This window comes from Rhamphochromis longiceps, linkage group LG20 (genome assembly GCF_057381845.1).
Source record: "Rhamphochromis longiceps isolate RC_006_pf linkage group LG20, R_longiceps_female_GT1.1, whole genome shotgun sequence".
Taxonomy (NCBI): Eukaryota; Metazoa; Chordata; class Actinopteri; order Cichliformes; family Cichlidae; genus Rhamphochromis; species Rhamphochromis longiceps.
In genome coordinates, this window is record NC_140576.1 from 15,621,050 (window position 1) to 15,636,740 (window position 15,691).

Sequence of the window (15,691 nt, forward strand, 5' to 3'; positions counted from 1 at the left end):
GTCCTGCAGGTCTCAATTAGTGACTTTTAAGAAAATAATGTGGCAATTGCACGTAATGGTTAGAAATTTTACATAATATTCAAGCTATTTTGTGCACTAGCTTTCTGTCATTAACACACTCACACACACAAACCTACCAGTTAACTATTTTGTGAGGTCTGTACACCTTTGAGTGACGCAGACTAGACTGAATTTTTCCCATAAATAATGACAAAGAAGAATCAGAAGAGTCAGAGACTGTATATATCTGGAGCAGAGCTGCAATTTCCCCTTTTTTATGGGTCTGCCAGTTCACAGTCTAAACAACAATTAGCTGCAGCTAATTTACAGAGTAAATATGATAGCAGCAGATGTCACAGACAGTTAAATCAGCAGTTGCTAGCATTAACTAAGACTTGCTACAGTTTGTTAAAACCATATGGTAAAAATTGCAGCTTACGTTTTGATTCAGTCATCTCAAACATACAAAACAGGTTTGCACATCCACCTCCTGATGAAAGGTCTGGGCTTTATTTCTGTGCTGCTCTATTCTGTACCCGTGACATTAGATTTGTCTGCCCATCCATGAAGAGGGATCCCTCATCTGTCCCACCTACTGAGGATTCTTCCATTTAGGGGTTAGGCTTCTAATCCAAATCGGGGCCCTATTTTGTGCAGATTGCACAGCCCCTTGAGGCAATTTTGTGATTGCATTTGGGAGCACACCAGTTTATATAGTAATTGCCTCCCTCAGCTATCTGATTGCAGTCTCCTTCCCTACGTCTCTAGCTTGTCTTTTTTCTTACAGTCACATTTGTAGCAACAATAGCACATGCTATGGGCTCTGAAACATTATTCTAGTTTTATTGCAACACAGATGCTGTTTTTGTAGTTCTTGCCATGATGGGTCTGATAGCACAGCAAAGTAATGGATGAGTTTTGGCAGCAGGGTCGAGATTCTACAGCACAGTGAGATGAGGCATGAGTGGTATTACAATGGCAGAACAGACAGACAACAGTTATTATCGTGTGTCTGCTGTTGTTTTAAGAATATTTAGGCAAAGTTGCCTTTTCAGGTACTGTAGGTGTCAGAACTCTTTTTAGCAATGACGCTAAAAAGGGCTCACCAGATTAAAGTATCTGGTGAAGTTTTCTATACTTGTATGCTGCTTAGTATTTTTTTTAACTCATCAGGGAACCATTAACTCAAGATAACCAAATTCCACTTATTTCAACAGCGGCTTCTTCTACGGTCCTCTGGGGTGATTTATTTTTTTAAAAAGCACTGTGCTGTGGAGAAAGCACACAGAGAAAGCTTGCACAGCTTTCATGTCCAACAGCAGCCACGAGTCAGAGCGGAGCAGAAACATTAAGAGGCCATCACAGCAGAGGTGGAGCTCAGCACAGTTTCCTCTGTGAATCTCCTCTTCCGTCCACTCTTCCTCATTGTAAACAGTTGCTTTCTTTCGTATTCACGTTCTTCCCCTGTCCGTATCTGTTTATCTGCCACAGTGCATCACCCTCTCCTTTTCCTCCTTGCCTTTGGAGCATGAGCCACAGCAGGGCATCTGGGGACTTGCTGTTCCATTCAGCTAAATCTCCCCACCCAGCTGAGCAGTTTTCCCAGCAGACACGGCTTTCTTCCTTAAATAGAAAGGATGTAAGGCTGAATTAAGAGAAGCTGCTGCAAGGGAAGAGGGGAAAGAGAGAATAAACACAAAGAAACCAGCAAAGGATGGGCGATAAGACTCAAAGTAGGTAGACCTACAGGAAAGTTTTTTTAAAAATGCATATGAGATGGGAAAAAGACAAAAATCTGTTTAGCTTGCACTGTTGAGCAAAACCGAAAGCCATGAGAGAGAGATGGTGGCAGGATGGAAGAAAAACAAGGGATTGATGTAGAACTGATCCAAAGAGGTTGGGAAGTTAATCCCAGCAGGATTAAATACAGAAGTACAATTCCATTAATGGCAAATCTCTGACGTAGCTCTCTTACATAACCAAGAAGAAAGTGTTGAATCACTGTCAGTGTTATCAGCTCAAACACATGCAGTATTACTGCCTCTCAACAAGTGGCTGGTTAGATCATTGCAATGCAAACTGCCCAACTCAATCAATGTTTTCTGAAAGAGAGCTGCTGCGAAAGTTAGACTTTTTTTTCTAAGAGTGTCCTCCTAATCGTGTGTGGAGCACTTGTGCTTATCTCCCTTCGATCGACATTCAGAGGATCCAAGCCTCGCTCTAATTTGCAATCAGAGTGTTTGCATTCTGAGTGTTCAGGATGAGTAAGTTGATGATCCTCCAGGTCTTTCGGATTATATCAGTGGGTGACAGCAGGTGATGCTGTTTTAACCATGAATGACAAAAGAAGGATAATGATGAACCCCTGGTGGCTGTTTGGCTGTCATGAAACTTTCTATAAAGTGATAGATGTGCGTGATTTTTGGTAGCCGGTCCTATTGATCAAATCAATAGGACCTAATGCAGGTCCTATTGATCAAATCAAATTAAACAGTCTTTGGCTGCATGCAGTAAAATAGTCCGTGTGGGTGTTAAGAGCACCCGTGCATTTTTACAGCTCCAATCAGTGGAGCTAATATCATGAACACACTGTGGCTCTCTCCATCACTGTTGTGAAAATCTCAGCCCCAACCGGTTGGTTGCCTTTTTTGTCTGAAATTACTTCCTGTTGAATGGGAGCTTTTCCTCTCCACTGTTGCCAAGTGCTTCCGGTCAGGATTTTTTGGGTTTTCCCTATTGTCCGTATCCAATGTAAGAAAAGGGCTTATGCTACGACAGTTCTTCACACTGTTTCTTTCGCTGATGGCTGCAAAGTAAGCTGAAGGCAGTAAAAATAAGAACTTCCTAAATTATTAATAACTTTAGTATAAGAACTGAACATCTCTGGATCAAAAGGAAAAAGCCTGTTACAATCCTTTGAATACCACACACTGCAGGACTTTATTTCTGACTGTCAGATGAGAGGAGACAGAAAAGATGAGCAGCTGAAATTAAAATAATTAATCAGCCTAATGACCAATGTGTCTGTCCACCAGTAATGTCAGTCATGGCTTCCCAGCCTTAGTATCTCTGGTAAAGTGATCAAAAAAGGTAGGTTTTTTTTTCTCCTCGTACTGTTACAGTACATCATACTTCTGCTAGACAGACTATTTCACTGGATTTCAGAGGTCAGAGGAGGTCAAAAGCGAATAAATTTGAAATCCTTCCCTCTTACAAAGCAGGTGCGCATGTTGCTCTTTTAGCACTCAGACATGTCGCTGAACATGTGTACATGAGCCTGAACGTTAAAGTGGTTATGATGGTTATAAAACAGCAACACAATCAATGATTCACATCCTCTGTGGATATTTTTAGAAACTGCTGTGATGTGAGATAAATCCAAATGTGCTGCTTTTGGCTTTTTTCTCGTGAGTTGTGATGAGATGCCTCTTTAACACAGAACAACATTCACAGTTAATATATTCAACCAAACATTGACACACTTCAACTTATACTGGCATAAATGTTTTAACTCTGTTCACATTTCCATGCTATAATGTAAAGGGGGGACGTGAAGCACATGTAAAACAACCCAGGATTTATTTTCCGTCATCCTTTTCTCACATGTAACACACAGCAGGAAAGACTTCTGATATCTGACCAAGGATTTTTCCAAAGGTGTACTTTGGTGGCTGTGAGAATGAGGGCATGACATCTGGGATAGCTGAGGACGCCGTGAAAAAGAATGGCGTCGGTTGATGCCACTGCAAAGAAGCAGAGGTTTTCCTTAAACTGATCCCTCATTTCAGTCCCAGTCGAAAGCTCAGCAGCAGCTTTTTGAACAAACTTCAAGAGATGCAAAGATGAATAAAAAAACCCACACTGCAAACAATACAGGTAACCAGTACAGATATGTAAGTTTAAAAAAATCTGTTTAATCTGACATCATTAAGCTCGGGCATATTTACTCATTCATAAAGTTCCTGTTTTTTTTTTACTATTGACTGTTTACATGTGTGTTTTTTACAGTAGATCTGTAAAAAAATGTTTATTAATTTTATAATTAGTCTAGGCAAACTTTTTTTTGTCTGTAATTTTACAGACTTATTTCTGACGTTTTAAGCCCGAACAATCATGTTAACAGATTTCTTTCATTATGTAGAGTAACATATTGTTTAAACTGCACTTCTTTTTCTTATATTAAAATATCTCAAGGATTAAATGTGTAGTTAAACTTCTTTACACTGACAGAAAGGGACAGAAGGGTCGAGTAGAGTGACCGTATGAGGTTGACATCCCTGTACTAAAGAAAAACTGACCTTCAGATTACTTTAGTCTCTAAAAATCAAGAACAGATTCATCAATCCAACAGAGGCAAGTGATTAGAGGAAACAATTCACAAAGGCAGAAGCACAATCAATAAGCAACTGCTGACAGCCCTTTTTCCCTGACCCTTAAGATTAGATATATGGGGTCCTATAGTAGCCCCTGGAGGCTGCTGAGAGGCAGAGAGGCCAAAATAAGGAAAGTGAGAGGTACAGACCCCATGTGGGGGTTAAAAAAACCCCAGATGAAACCAGCATTTTACTCGCTGCATACAGAATGGCTCTGGGGTTGAGTGTCAAAGAGATTTTCTCGTCACATGTCTCTTCAGAGATCGATTAATCTGAGGCGAGTTATGCCATCTACATTACAATCAGGCTGGAAAACAGTCCGCTTGCCACAGACAGATGTCTGGGATCAAGCAACTCAAAGACTCAGGATGCAGGACAGTGACTGTCCGTTCGCCGCCGTCACTCATTCTACACAATAAACACATTTGTCACTTTAAATGCTATAAACAAACGCAGCCACACTTTGTGTTTGCAGTGTGTAAGTCAACATTCCCAGTGTGAATGTAAGCTTCTCACTTGTAAAGCGGCTCAGCCCCCGTGCCAACTTTTCCCATGCCTCCTTGAGAAAAGCTTGTATCAAAGTCAGTGTGTCTGGTTGCAGCAATTGCGCAAAGGGATCAAACAGCAATCAGTTTCCATGAGCTTATGTATCCCCGCGCCTCTAGCAAACTTGAAATAATACCCTCACAAAGCAATCACACAGTGACCTGCTTCCCCCCAGTCTGACTCGGTGCTTCAGGCAAACGTGAAAGAGGAAGCAATCATAGCAAACAGTCACACAGCTAGGTCTCCGCTGAGCTGGGCTCTCTTAATGCTGAACTAATACCATTAGTGGAACTATTTAATTAAACTTTCCACCACCTATTTAATTGCTCCCAGCGTCAATATGCCTGCAATAAACTGACAACAGCACGTTGTTTAATCATGCCAGTCTGACAGTTATCTAATTACCATGCCAATATTTCTGGTCCCCAATCCAGAAATGGTCAGGAACAAGAATGTAATGTTATTATGTCATGTTCAGTGTTGTTTCTTTAAATCTGGAGTAAAGTGTTAATATCTTTGTGCTTTTCCTGCAATGACATCAGGAAGCGCTAACATGGCTAAATGGCTGCGTTCAGCTATTTACTATATATACACTATGCTAAAGATCGTGGGCAAAAAGAATAACCAGAGCAGCCACTGTCTAAAGAATAAAAACTGTTTAGAGAGGTGGTCACGGGGAAGCAGAGCACCATGCAGCAAGGGTCAGCTGGAGTCATACCATGGAGGTAATGGTTATTTTGTACTGACATTATCAGATGTTTTCCTCACAAGCAGGCAAACACATGCTTTGCTGCATGCTGTGCAAATAGTTTTTTACCCATCATTGAGGAGTCGGGGGGCGGGGGGGTCTGGCTGCACAGAAGCCCATGAGCAAATAGATCCATTTCTAATTTGATTTATGAGTACAAAAAAAAATGTTTGTTGTCTCAGTTGCCATTTTCAAGCCTTATTTGATACAACAAGACAGTTGCTACCCACATAGCAAAATTGGTATGGCCTGGATCTGGCCCACACACAGTGTACATGGGTATGTACACATGGCCACACATACCACAAAGAAAGAATCCACACATGGGCCAGCACAGGACCACCAGTGTGTCTGCAACTGGCTTTGTGCGTCTGCAACTGGCTTTGTGCTGGCCCAATGTGTGGACTACCTCTGGCAAACCTGATCTGGACCACCAAAGGGCCGTCATTCTTTGTGGTGTGTGGGCCATGTGTAAGTGGTGTGGAGCCACGGGCCAGTTGCAGACACACTGCTGGCCCAGAACAGTTTCAGCTCTGGCCCCAGATGTCAGCCTAATCTGTACCTTAATCAAGTCATGTAATAACAACATGTGCCAGAACATGCAAAACAGTGCAAAAGTAACATGACGAAACTCGGTTCAGACAGTGAATAGACTGATTCTTTTATAGCACTTTTCTGTTCTCCCAGATTACTCAAAGTGCTCTATACAACATGCCACATTCTCCCAATCACACATTTTCTCTATACCAAGCGCGTCCTAACTACATTCACACTCTTGACATGCAGACTGGAGGAGCCAGGGATCGAACCACTACCCTTCTGATCAGCAGGTGACCTGCTCTACCCCCTGAGCTACAACCACCCGGTGGAAAAGATGAGTAAACCGTCACTAGGTTTTGGATAAAATGTACACGTACAAACCTGTCAAACCTGCATTTGAAACGTTGGCTACCATAGCAGTGTAATATTGCAACATGGCATTTGGGTCTTCTAACTAAAATAGGAACATAAATAGTGCCATCATCGCCAGACCTGGCCCACATCTGGTTGACATACACCCTGCCATGACACCGGTCAGTCAGAAGTGCCAGCTTGATGCCAGATCCAGGGAGGACCTGTTTTCTATGACCCTGGGCCACATAAACCAAACCACAATAGTGCCATCTATGCCAGGCCTGGCCCATATCTCGATGACATACGTCTTACCATGTCAGAAGTCAGCCAGCAGTGCCGGCTTGACACCAGATCCGGGCAGGACCTCCTTGCTATGTGGGTACATCCACATACATTTTCTAAAATTGCCTCTGTGTCAAGTGAGTTTCTTATTCCAAGTTAAACTGAAGCAGCACCTTGCTCTAATAGCAAACAGCATGCATTACTGAGTTTATTAATTGAATTCCTACTGTGACATTTCAGAATATTGCTTTTGTCACCATTTGCCATGTGTTTGATGTTTTTATTTATATATCTCCATTTGTTTTACCTTTTATTAGAGTTTATTTAAAACCTAATTGCATTTTTTAAATGTTTAAATTAAAGAATGTGAACTGCTCTTCACAAACCTCATTAAAAACAGACTAGTTTGAATATTTACTCACATTAGAAAAATCATTCTCAGAGACAATTTATAGATACCGTGTTGTAAACTGTATGTTGTCCAAAGATTAAAAATTAATCCAAGCAAACAATTTGCTGGGAATGAGTCATGATTCCTAAATTTGCATGTGCTTGTTTTTCTAAATCCATTGCTGTTACTGTTACTGTTTCCATTGCTGTGGTTGGAAACAAAGCATTGGTTTTATCCCCAGAGACCCTATAATGGATTTTCAATGCATCAATGGGACATAAAACAACTATGCGCTAAAATGTTTCCCAGAACTTCTCTGTTCCCATCCATTTGTATTATCATGATGGCACGAGCACCACCTCAGTTGCAACAGGTCAGTGAGCCTAATGAGCTGAATCATGTAAACAATAAAATGCAATTATACAACAAGGCAGCTGCTTTCACACAAAAACACAATCATGCACACAAACCTGTTTGTTTGAGCTACAATCTGTTTTTAAGGGATTCCATTTATTCCACTATGAGCTGCGCTAATGAACATCCAGACAGCTACTACACTGACCAGCTACAAAAAGTTTTTTCTCTCTTTGTCACTTATCTTGTCATGAATGTTTCAACTTACTCCCTGTTTTGCTTGGTTAAATTAGATAAAGACTGATCAACCTATAAGCTAAATATAACGTTTTAGCCACAGGCTAGCTAAATTAGCTTTGCCTCAACCTGTTCAGTTCTTTAAAAGCTTTAAAGAGCTGGTTTAGTAGTTTAGTTTGGTAAAAGTAATTTAAATCCCTAAATGTGCCCATAGTAATAGCATTTTTTAAAATTAAAACTACTAAAAACACATTGTCTAAATAGGTATAATAGTTCATCAAGCTAATAGTGGCCACGTAATAGCAGTGTTGCCAACTTAGCGACTTTGTCGCTATATTTAGCGAGTTTTCAGACCCCTTTAACGATTTTTTTTCTAGAAAGCGACTAGCGACAAATCTGGCGACTTTTTCTGGTGTTACTGGAGACTTATTTATGATGACTTTTTTACGTGAAAACACGTATCGCTCTTACTCTCCACAAGTAGCAGGTGCTGCCATGGGCACCTCACCCCTGCCAAAGCGCTCACAGTTGGAGGATAGTCCTCCCCCAGCTGCTATCAGGGCAGGAGATGTTCATACGCGTCCAAACTGCAAATGAATCGCGCATGAGCACTGACTGTAACGCAGTCAGTTCTTCTTTTACTGTTATGCTGTTTTGTGGATCTCAAGGTTTAAAACTATTAATAAACACACACACACACACACACAAAGTAACTCCACCAGAGTGCCAATTTCAGGTCACTTTTGTCGGTCCAAGCCCGGATAAAGGAGCAGGATTGGAATTGTGACATTAAAAAACAATAATTGCTAAAAGAAATTTAATTTGTAGTTCTAAATAAATTCTAAATGCGTTTAGGACGTTTTTTACTCACTTTATGTCTCTTCCACGATGTTATTTCTCTCTCCAACAATGTAGGTTACAATTACATTAGCATGACCAGTTATGCAAATTAGACGATGACATCATTTAGCGACTTCTAGCGACTTTTAGGACAGCCAATAGCGATTTTCCTTACTGAGGAGTTGGTAACACTGCGTAATAGTGAAAACATGCTAGCAGAGTAGCTGGAAGCAGGGAAAAAGCAGGCCTTGCTTTGTTCAAAGGGTTCACAGCAAAACCTCCAAGCATGACCTTTAAAAGGGGATCATTATTCACCTTGCCAGCTCCAGTTTTTATACTAGGGCTCTACTACAGTTGCTTTATATGAATAACATTCCCAAATTATCCATATTTATCTTGAACAGCTCCTCAGCTAATCTCCTAGACAGCAAAACTTTATTCTGTGGGCTAAACAAAAAGGTTAAACAGCTTCTGTGCTCAAAAATAGATATGTGAGCCTGATGTGAGAGTCTTCGGGCAATTTCACATAGAAGGCACTGCACACTGAAACCCATGCTGAGGTGTGAAGTACAAATGCATGGCCAATAGAAATGAAAGAATGACAGGAAGTGGTTGCATATGTCGATCAGGCACAACATTATGGCTACTGCCCTGATATAAGGTAAGTAACACATACACACCCGGCCGTCCACATGATGTAAAAGAAAACATGATCGATCAGAGCAGGACAACTTCTTTCATTGCATCGTGGTCTAGTTCTGAAGCTCACGTTCCCGTTGTTTATTCTATTGGAACTGCTGACAGGGGTCAGCATGGGCAGCCTGACTGGCCTGCAGCTATCCAGCCGCATACACAACAAACTGTGATGCCCTGTGTATTCTGACTCATGTTTATCAGAACCACAATTCTTCAGCAATCTGAGCTCCAGTAGTTCATCTGTTGGATCGGACCACACGGGCCAACCAGCGCTGAGCCCTGGCCGTCTATGACCCTGTCGCTGGTTCACCACTGTTCCTTCCTACAGCCACTTTCGTTAGATACTGACCACTGCAGACTGGAAACATTTTTCCCACAAGAACTGCAGTTTTGGGGATGCTCTAATCCAGTTTTCTAGCCATCACAGTTTTGCTGCTCAGATCTTACACTTGCCCATTTTTCCTGCTTTTAACTCCTCAACTTGGAGGACAAAATGTTCACCTACTCCCTAATATATCCCACCCACTAACAGGTGCCATGATGAAGAGATAATCAGTTTTTTTCACTCCAATAGTGGTCATGATTTATGACTGATCAGTGTATATGGAAGGGCCCCTTGGTATCCTGTCTCTGTGACATCTTACAGATCCAAGAGTAGAAAAAAACTGTCTGAAAGCGATTGTTTAGATGAGTCTGAAGCCCACCCCTCTGACTCACAGGGATTACTTACAATACACTGACCTCATTATTTAGGTTGGATAAGTGTTCTCTTTAATATTCACTAGCCACATTTGTTACACTTTAATCTGTACAAAACCTAACATGTAAAAATTAAAGTTGTAATTTAACCAGGGCTAATTTACAAGTGCATTTCTTGGCTAACAGCAGTGGGGAAGTGCTGCTGTAATTGTAATGAGTCTGTCAGGTTGAGTATCTAACACAGTTTATCAGTTCATAAATAGGAGTTAATACATTTTCAAACACGTCCTACAAAGGAAACATACTCCCTGACTTAAATGTGGCCTCTGTCCCTTCAAAGTTGTCTTTTTTGTGCAGTGATGGAACCCCTCAGTGGTCTCTTCAACATTTTGATCTCTGCCTGGAACTCCTGTTCTGAACAATTTAAGGTTTGCATTTGTGATTCTACTAGATCCCTCCCACTGTGCCAACACACCAAAGAAAAGGCACACAGTTCAGCTCATTTTCACCAATTTTCCCTCTCAGATGCTTCAGGATGTTAGAAGTGTTTGACCCTCGGAGGAACCAATTTATGATGCAAACATGTTAATGTCACAATAAAATTACAAGCACGCTCTGGGTCACACTCTGAGCCTGGTGTGTCTACTTCATGTTTGGAGACTGCAGGCTGCTCTGCAGGAAACTGCTGTTTGGTTTGAAATCCAAAGCTCATCGCTGGTGAGGATTCTGGACATTCAAGCATAGCAGGAATGCTGTGAGCACTGTATGACGGCAAGAGCTGACAACCTTGAAGGGAATAACATCTCAATTCATGGGAGCACTCACTCAAGTATTTGATCATGTCTCATAAAACTGAAATGATTTTTGATTTTTTTTCATCAAATAACACACTATGTCAGAAAGTTTTTTAAAAACACTTGACTTGTTTTTCTGTTGCCTGTTTAATCCACTAAACGGTTCATTTCCTCTGCCAACATTTTGTTTTTATTGCTTTCTCTTTGTATCGCCCTCTGATACCATCCATGTCCAAGTCCTCATCATTAACAGGCCGGATCACCAAACTGTCCGCTGTAAGCAGCCCACTTAATCCTCTGATGGGAGTACTGGCTATCTTCCACAATCATCTCTCCGGGTTAATGTCTGTCGCAGGCTGGTGTGTGTGTGTGTGTGTATGTGTGTGTGCGTGTGTGCATGTGTGCGTGTGTGTGAGCCAGGATATTTGTCACACACAACCGACACTACTTAAATCTGAAGGCACTTTGTACTGTACACTCACACTCTGCCTGTGTCCTCCAGGGTAGGGGTGCCTCATTAGCCAAACAGGCATAAAACACTGCATGTCCAAATGGAGGTGTTTTATGCTGAATGCATACTAAACACGGTTACATAAGGAGCAACGATCAGTGTGACCCATAAAACATCCATTTTTTTAGGCATATAAATGTCATCTATACATCTGGTCAACGCATTCCACTGAAAGCCCGCATTCTCCTAAATCAGACTTAGTCATTTTAGGATAAAAGTACCTCATCAACAAATCCCAGCTCAGAAGAGTTTTACTTTCAAACGTACATAACACCACAGTACAGTACCTTACATTGTTTTTTGCAACTGTTTTTGAACACGTCTCTGTTTGTCTCGACCAAAAATATTGTGGTGTGCAGTTAAATTTGTGCTAAAATGCTGATTCCTGATGCTGTGTACTAAAATCCTGTACAGTGATGAGAATCCCAAACAAAACTATAAACTAACTGGTTTATTTTACACCTAAAGGCAGGAGGAGTTTTCTTTGAAAGAAGTAACCAATGCTTCCCATACCTAGACTTTATTGAGCCAGGTCACCTAAGAATAATAACACCCACCATAGAACATTTTTGTATATTTATGGCATTTTTGTCATTTAACGGGCAACAGTCCCCTTGCTTTTACTTTGAAAGGTCAGTCCCCACTAGCGAGCTAGCTGACAGGCTGACCTGGGTGCTTTTGTGGCAGTTATCATTCAGCTGTCTCACCAGAGGGTCTGTCCTTTCATGGTCAGACAGATTCCAATCATAGTTCTTGTTCTGCTCTTGAACTCTAAGCAGTGGATTTATTATTATATAGTATTCAGAACATTATCATATATTAATTAATATTATAACATAATATAGACTAGAGATCTGCTGCAGTGAGCTGGCAGACTATCAGAATTAAAGCAAAAATTCAATCACGTAAGTCACATGACTGCTTCCACCCTGATTGTTGATCTGCCAGAGATCTTTTCATGTTAAAAGGGAGTCCTTCCTCTCCATTATTGCCAGGTGCTCACACACAGGGGATTGTTTGATTGCTGTAATATTGTAGTCTTCACCTTTAAAGGTGCAGTGTGTTAAATCTCACCACTAGATGTCAGTAAATTGCAGATTGCATTTCCAGAATTCTGTCCTCTTACCCTTCCCAGTTCAGTTGTATAATCTTAGTTACAGAGGCCAACAGCTCTGGCCTTCACTCATCTGTAGTGAGGGTATACTGTCAGTCCCACGTTCACCTCAGCTGTCAGTAGTGGGTGTCCGTGTCTATTTACTCTGGAGGAGTCTGTAAAATTTTGTGAAGTGGATCTAACCTTGTTGGACTTGGACACTAAAAAAACATCATATGATGTGAGAATGTAATCAAATCGTTTATCAGAGAGAAAGTGTGATTTTTAGCAGACTCAAGCCTAACATTAGCTGGCATAATTTTAGCTTTAGCCAGCTCACTGTCAGCTGTCCTGAGACAGACGGCTATTCTGCTGACAATGGAATAAATAAGATGTTTAGGGACATTTTAGTGTGTTAGAGCCCTGATGTCGGTGCAGGAGATGAGGTGTGAAGTGAGGAGGAAGAGCATGAGGTGGAAATGAGGGAGAAGAGAGGACAATGGTGGATGAGAAAGAGAGGATGAAAATATACATGTTATTTATGATCTTTAAATTAAAAATAACTTATAAGTTGTGCTACATATATGGCCACTTTCTAGTCACATACGTAAAATGCTATTAGGGGTCACGGTGATGTTCGTCTTGGCCACTAAATTTAAGATGGCAGGACAACATGATGGCTTCCACAAAACAGCACCTGCTCCTGTGTATTTTTAATTAATTTATTCTACATTTATGAGAACATATCTATTTGTATATCTATGAGCACAATATGTTTTCTATTAAATAACCTTTAAATATAAAGCACCTAAGGCTGGCTGTTGTTGTGAAGAAGTGATTTATAAGTAAAATTGAATTAAACTTAATCTCGGTTATCCTACTTTGATTAACCATAAAAGTGTCTTGAATTTTGTTATTTCTTAACCCACTGTCGCATATCTCCATCACAATATGAATGTGAGTAGAACAAAGGATACGCATGGATTATCCACAAGTCTGTGCAATCACACAGCTGATTAACGATGCGCCAGGTTACCACTGACTGTTCTCAGATGATGCTCTCACAAATGACAGCTTCTGCTCCCAAAATCCAACCATCACAAGCAACAAATAAGCAGTAATTTACGACTAGGGGCCATGCTGCTTTCACTAAATAACCATGGAATGACTAGAAAATATTGGTATAAGAGAAAAATAGTAGAAAATTTACATAAAAAGCAGAGACAGCTAGGAAAACAGGCTGAACAGATGCAAAATGTTGTCGCTCGCCCTGTCAAAAATCAGCTTCCGTTTTCATCATGTGGAGACTCGCTGGCAGGACCTCTTGTGGGCTCTGACCCGCAGCTTGAACTTTAGAATAAAATTATATGGAAAGTGGGTGACTCGATTGTTTATGCAGCACGAGTGGAAGGAAAGACTTGTAAATAAACGAATGAGAAAAAGTAAAGAACTTTTCCTCCTGCAGACAAAACTGAATTACAATTATGAGGCAAAATCAATTTGCAGTTTTTATGTCTTTTAGAAGGAAACGGTGAGGCATTCAAATTCATCCATTTATATCTAACTAGCTCCTATGCCAGCTGATTTAATTCATGAATAATTTCATCCTCAGAAAGTCCATTTGTCCTTGTCCCTCACTCTTTCTGTACAGCTGTACAACCTGCAGCCTCCCTGTGAGTCCTGATTGGAGGTGGCATTTTACTGGCACAATGAGAGCTGCCACTGCACTATGTGTCTCTGCTGGATCCAGCAAGACAGGCCCAGACGCTGCATGTCAGCTGTAATCCTCATTATGCTAATGAGCTTAGGAGCTATCATCACAGGTCAGATGGGAAAAGTAGCCCTAGCAGAGAGAGCGAGAGAGGAGATAATGGGAGTGGTGGAAGGTGCTGAACAAGTTGGAGTGTGTCAGAGAAACAACCTCTTTAACAGAGCAGACGGCAGCGGGAGGAGGGACAGCTTTAAACTCCTGGGATGCTACTCGGGAAAGGAAGCGAGAATGGAAGATACGGACGCAAAGGGACGTCTGCTTGTACCTGGAAGCATATAATCAGCTGTCTAGACACAAAGAATAAAGTTGAAATAAAAACGGCCAAACTCGGGAGCCCTCCTGCAACCGACGGACACATCCAGATGTTGGTCAGCGCAGCAGATGGGACCCGCTGGTCTAGAGCAGACGCATCTGGATGGCTTTCCCCTGCAACCTCTAGCCCAAATCCCTGAATATGTCCTAAAAATATCACGCAGCACATTAAAATCTTTGCACTCCATCTGACAAGTACGACACAACCACTTTCCACAATTCCCTGATATCATCTGCCGCCCAAACTTGCAAAAAAGCAGCTCGTGACGGCCACTTAACAACTGACCAGACATCAGAGTGCATGGATTCTTTTTGGACATGGCGTCCAAACAGATTTCTGATTGTCGCCTAAGCTTGATCCTCGCCCACCATCTTATCGCTCTAACAGCATCATCAGAATGTGGAGTGTTTGAGAGCGCCCGAGCCCACTCGCGTGCCCACTGATGGCTCCGCAACGCCCAGCGACGAGGTCTCGTACCAGCGGAGCCCATGTGCGCAGAGGTGAAGCGCTGCACTGCGCCAGCCTCCCACATCTGCACTTCCTTCGCGGTGCCAAAGGCAACAAAGTCCATACGTCCACCCGTGTGGCATTTGATCACATGGACTAAACGTCTAAAAGGGTGGAAAGTTTTGTTGGCAACAGTCCTTACCTCCTCCTTGTGTGAGTCACCGGTGCGTCGGAGCTCACCGGGGCAGCTCCGCGTAAACGTTTGGACACCCGCAGAGGACAGCGGCGGAAGCACCTGTTCAGTGAGAGAATCCAGCAAGACCAGCAGTTACCTCCGTCCTCCTCACACACACAGATTCAACATTTCTCCCGACTCCTGCCTGCTCCGCCTGTCCCTCGCCTCCGGTCTCCTCCCCTCACTCACTCACTCACTAGCGCGCATTTACGCAGTCTCAAAAAGACCTCGTCCCCCCACCCCCACCCCCCGTTGGCAGCTGTGCCTCTTCATCATCCTGAAGTGAAAACACCCAACTCATCGCCACTTTATTTTATTTATTTATTTATGTATTCATTTATTTATTTTTAAACTCGGTGCCTGCGTCGCTGTTTCTTGGCTGAGCCGCCGCGCAGAGCCAGCACCAGGTAACTCCAGACTCACCTGAAAGAAGGGATGGCGCGTCTGTAGGTGAAGCTGCTCCACAA

General features: G+C 42.0%; 1 protein-coding gene across 1 annotated transcript in view; it reads right to left on the reverse strand.

The window, feature by feature from the left end:
• Positions 1–15,386, reverse strand: part of LOC146645113 (uncharacterized) — a 195,425-nt gene extending 180,039 nt beyond the window's left edge. The window contains exon 1 of the mRNA XM_085394284.1: positions 15,192–15,386. The gene's annotated coding sequence lies outside the window, so the exon portion shown is untranslated. The remainder of the gene's footprint in view (positions 1–15,191) is intronic.
• Between the last annotated feature and the right edge of the window lie 305 nt (positions 15,387–15,691).